The sequence below is a fragment of the Panthera tigris genome, chromosome D1, assembly GCF_018350195.1.
Source record: "Panthera tigris isolate Pti1 chromosome D1, P.tigris_Pti1_mat1.1, whole genome shotgun sequence".
Classification (NCBI taxonomy): Eukaryota; Metazoa; Chordata; class Mammalia; order Carnivora; family Felidae; genus Panthera; species Panthera tigris.
Window position 1 is genome coordinate 86202185 of NC_056669.1, and position 5565 is coordinate 86207749.

General features: G+C 34.8%; 1 protein-coding gene across 1 annotated transcript in view; it reads right to left on the reverse strand.

Annotated features, from left to right (window-relative positions):
- CCDC73 (coiled-coil domain containing 73) overlaps positions 1-5144 on the reverse strand; it is a 157352-nt gene extending 152208 nt beyond the window's left edge. Inside the window, exon 1 of the mRNA XM_007082027.3 lies at positions 5083-5144. The gene's annotated coding sequence lies outside the window, so the exon portion shown is untranslated. The remainder of the gene's footprint in view (positions 1-5082) is intronic.
- Positions 5145-5565: the final 421 nt, after the last annotated feature.

The following is a 5565-nucleotide window of genomic DNA, read 5'->3' on the forward strand; positions in this document are numbered from 1 at the left end:
AGATACAAGACAGTTTAAGGTCAAAAGTAATCAAGGAAAGGTAGGGGACAGGAGAGAAATTGGAACATTTTACATTTTACAGAAAGAAGTCAGTAAAGATCAAGTAATTAAATAAGAAAAGAGAGGGGATAATTGAAGAAGTGACATTTAAGAGTCGAGTTGAGAGTAAATATACTGATAAATGATTAGCCTTGGTTGGTCAGGGGAGGTACAACATTCCTTTCTTTCTTAGAAAGCAAGTGAAGAATAAACTGAAAGGACCAGGATACAAAGATTACTGAGGTTCCAGAAAGAAACAGAACATAATAAAATCAGGTGTAAACCTGGTCTTATTAAATGAATGTCAAAATACCAGAACCTAAGGAGAATCTTGAAGTCTGAAAACATCAATGTAAACAAAGGGAAAAAATTCATTAATTCAAGAAACATTTATTGAGCCTGTTCTATATTCAAAGTGTAATTATTAAAAACAAAACAAAATAAAACAAAACCATACAGAGCCCTTGTCCTCAAGGAACTCTAGCAGAGAGATACAGATATAAGAAAATAATTATAATATAGTCATGTGCAATAGTAAAGATCCTTAGAAAGCACTATGGTAGCAGAAACCTTCTAACGTAGGAAGGGAAAAACAAAGGAAGGCTTGAGAAGGTCTGAGATTTCCTGGGGGTGGTGACTTCTAGGTTGAAGTTTAAAAAATCCTAAAAGTTATGAAGTTAGCAAAGCAAAAAATGAGGTTAAGAGTGTTTTTAGAGAGGAAAAAACCACATAAGCAAAGTCACAGATGGACACAACATCATTTTAAATGAGGAACTAAAAATGGTTTAAGATTAGAGTTTAACAGGTAAGGCTAGGAGAAGATAAGAAATGAGAAGCACACAGGTCTCAGGTCTTTCATACCATGTTAAGAAGCTTGAACTAATTAATACCTTCACAGCCTGCTCTCTCATAGAGAATGACTTCCTCTATCTTTTCTGTTTAAATGCAATTTAAAAATCAGACCAGGGGCGCCTGGGTGGGTCAGCTGGTTGACCCTTGATTTAAGCTCAAGTCATGATGGATCATGGGATGGAGCCCTAGGTCAGGCTCTGAGCTGAGCATGGAGCCTGCTTAAGATTCTCTCTCTCTGCCCCTCTCTCCCACTCATGCTCACATGCACTCACTCACTCTCTCTCTCTAAAACAAAAATTAATAACAAATGAAATAAAATAATTTAAACTAAATAAAAAATAAAAATCAAATCAAATTTCATCTCCTTTGTGAAACTTTTCTTATGAATCCAGTTTACACCATTTCTCCTTTCTTGAAGTGTACTTGTTGCCCATAGCATCTGATTATTATATTTATTGTCCCATTCTTATATTGTCTGTTCCACATATATTTGCACTTTATCATGTCAATTTATAATGCTGCCATAAATGTATTTTTTCATTAAGTATTTGAAATTTTAGAAGGTATATTAAGCTCCAGAGGGAAATGCATCTGGGAACACTTGATAGATAATTTCTTAAATTACTATAAATCACGTATAATTATTAAAACACTTTGAGTTTCTGGAAAGAAAATATTTTACACTATTATGAGTAACATTTTCTATTCACAGTAAAATCTTTGCCAAATTTCTCCTTGTTTAAAGAAAAATTCGGGATTTCATATATAAATTTTAGAAAATTAAAAATAGTTAAATTCTAAAAATGAATGCTCTGTAACATATGAAGGAAATGAGAAATGAAAATTCTCTCCATAAGGATCATTATATGAAACCAACCATGAAATAAACTATTAAAAGTACTATAAATTCAACTAATCTAAAGCAACACAACAGAGATCTTTGTATCAAATACATAAATACTAATTTTGGCCACGTTATAAATAAGATGTAGGAAAATTCTTTAAATATTTCTTAACCACTTAAAACCTTTAATTTTACTAAACTCCAAAATTTTCCAAGTACGAAAACATAAAAGTAAAATTCCAAAATATCCTAATAAGATTGATTCTAACATGGCTGGAAATTTATTGCTCATTGAATTTAAATTGAAAATAAAAGTTTTAGTTTATATTAATCAGTGCCAGGCAATTTCACAAAGGCTTTTCTTATTATTAACAGAAAGTTTCCATGAGTCATAAGAAAACTAAGAAAGCTAAACACACTTCTGTCACGTCAATACTGGCAAATAGAATAAGTTATGAAAATTACATGAATAATTTATAGTAACAATTCTCACCCAAAATATATTACAACAAAAAGTTTTCCTTAATTATCTACATGATCATTGTGGATCTACAAGGTCCACAAAATACATCTGTAAAAATAGGTTCCACTGTCACATAAACCTGGATAAAGCTGCATACTAACTTCCCATCTTAGAGATTAACAGTACCGTTAGCATACTTAGAACCTGTTTAAGTTTAACCCCAATTTCCCAAGTTTATCTTAACTATGGAACACTTTTTTTTTTTTTTGATAATTCAAAATGCAAACTAACATTCTGGAGAACACGTGTCCCAAAGAATGTATTTTGGGAAATTCTAACAATTCTAACAAGAAATTGTCCTATGTTCTTACTTTGCTGGTAGCCTGAGTTGATTATAAAGGATAATTTCCCAATAAGAAATGTGTTCATTCAACTATTACCAGGACTGATAGAATATTATCTTCAGCAAAGATATTTATCATTTAAAAATAAACTAGGAGCACATGGTGGCTGGGTGGCTGTCGGTTAAGCATCTGACCTCAGCTCAGGTCATGATCTTACAGTTGGTGGGTCTGAGCCCCACACTGGGTTCTGTGCTGACAGCTCAGAGCCTGGAGCCTGCTTCAGATTCTGTCTCCCTCTCTCTCTGTCTCCTTACCCCCACCCCCACTTGTGCTCTCTCTCAAAAATAAACATTAAAAAAATTTTTAATAGACTAGCAAAAAAATAAAATAGAAAAAAAAAGTAAATTGCTCACACTAAAGGTTAAATATTGCCTCTTTTGTTTTCAGTATTTCATTTATACATTTATATACATTTATACTGGCCTGTATGTAAAATGTATTTCTTAATGTGGGCTGTAATCAGAAAGTTTAAGAATGTTATAAGTTCCAAAAATGTTGAGTTAAGCAGGTTCTTTTACTGCAGGACTTTTGAGAACCTTTAAGAAATCTCTGTGGTTTGTGAGTTCGAGCCCTTGCATCAGGCTCTGTGCTAACAGCTCAGAGCCTGAAGCCTGCTTCAGATTCTGTGTCTCCTCTTTCAGCCCCTCCAATGCTCATGCTCTGTCTCTCTCTGTCTCTCAATAATAAATAAACGTTAAAAAAAAAAAAAAAACCTTTTTAATTTATTTAAACATTTTACTGAAGCATCTCACAGGACTAGCATTCCTTGGAACACAATTTAGGAAATACTTCTTTTTGGAAACCATGTACCCCCAACTGTCTTGAGGCACATCATATAAAACTGATGTTGAGTTCTTACCTCTTTCATAATATCCAGTTTTCTCATCTTAATTGCAAGTTCTTCACTATTTTAGTCAAACGTAACAACCCTAATTTGATCTACATGAAGAGTAGTACTTAAGCACCTGTTTGTCAATTCTGGCTCTACTAGTTATTGGCTATGTAGTTATCAGATTTGGATTATTATTTAATCTCTTTCCCACAGCTTCCTCCTATGGTGCAAGGAGACTAATGAAAATATTTAGGTCAGAGTGTGGGGAGTTTTTTTGTTTGTTTGTTTTAGTTTTAAATAAAATAATGCTCATAAGGCATCTAGTCCAGTGCCTGGCATGTAATAAACTTTCAGCATATGAAAGATGTCTATCACTGTCAGAAAAACACTATGACCACACCAGTAATTATGAAATCCATAGTCAAAGAAACTAAAAACGCTATGCTGCCACCCAGTGGGACCATGATATAAAAACTGATACTAGGTTCCTTCCTGATACTATGGTATGAAGCAGTATAAAAATTAAAATACTCTCTCCAGTTACATTAGCACACTTAATAAATCGAGTGGGTAATCTAATTCCTAAAAATTTAAGAACCACTTCAAGTCAACTCTGAAACCAGAAAGGGTTATAAACACAAAAACTGGCTAAAAAAAAAATGGCTTGAGAAGAAACTTGTTAAGGACTGTAGAATAAATTCCACCCACATGATGTTTGCTGATTTTCAGGCTGGAAAACTTCAGAAGAGTTTTTCCTTCAAGGTACACAACAAAGACAGCCATAGGTATTCACAACTAAGGCAAAATAGCAAATAACCAAAAGTAAAAGGATCTCACAGTCTAAGTGGAAGATTCTTAATGGAACCTTCACATCTTCGCTCTAAATGAGTGTACTGATAATAAAGGTTCCCACAAATGCCTTGAGAGTAGCCACTGATTATTTCCAAAAGCAAAGGTAAGTGGAAGATAAAACAGTAACATAAATAATGTAAATCTATACTTTCCCATATGGGGATTGGCAGGACATTTTATTCCCAGGGAAATTCCATTTGTTTGATTGTGCAAGGCACCTCGTTAAGAATAACATTACTATAGGAATAACGAAAACTGGAGAAATTTTCCTTGGGGATTTACACACTTCCACAACTGCTTACTACCGCAGAATTTTTGCACTAAGCTTCAAACATTCTACAAAGTGACATCCGCCAAAGAAAGTCGAGATGCACTGGTAACAGTTCGAAATGATGCAAAATTTACGCACCACATTTGTTTGAAAATTTTCACAAGAATGGCCAACATTACCTTCAATCATAATGCAAACCTTAAGTTTAAAAACAAAACAAACAAAACCGAAAGCGCACGTAGAGGCGGCTCCCGCGCATTTCTTTAACAGACAAGACTCACATTACTAACCGGTATTCCGCTTCAGGAAAAGCCGTAAGAAGCCCAAGACAAAGACTGCGAGGTCCAAAGGCAAAGACCTCTCCCCGGTCGGGTGGGTGGAAGATTCTAGACACCACCAACGCAAGTAAGGAGACTTCCAGGGCAACCAGAGGGAAAAAGGGGTAAGTCACGTAGCCAGAAATGCAGGTCAAACCCTTAAATGGGCCCTGTTTGAAAAAATTAGGACTGCTTCGAAAGAACTCACCTGCAAACTGGAGACTGCTCCGAATTACCTCAGCTGACCGCCTCTAATTCCCCGGCTTCCGGTTCACCTTTCCCGCCTTTGGCTGTTTCCGGTTTCCAGGCTTTGACAAGCTGCCTAGCTGAGAGTGGGTGGGGCATCTTCTGCACCTGGGCAAAACGTGATTGATTTAAAAAAAAAAAAAAAAAGCAAGCTCCTGGAAAGTTTCTCTGATTGTTTGTGGTTTTTCTTTGTTTACTTTAATTAAAATATTTATTAGCTTATCTAAACTTATTTTTAAAAATCTTTGGAAAGATAAAGAAAAATCTAATGTGTCACCTGTTGGGAGCAATGAGAACTGTGTGGATAGGGCCAGAAAAAAGAGGGAGACCTCTCTGAATACTTTTTTATACTTTTTTATGTTGAATCATGTGAAAGTGTTCTCGTGCAAAAATTAAATGTTGATTATTTTTTAAGTGAAATAAAGAGAAAAACTAGAGCTCTACC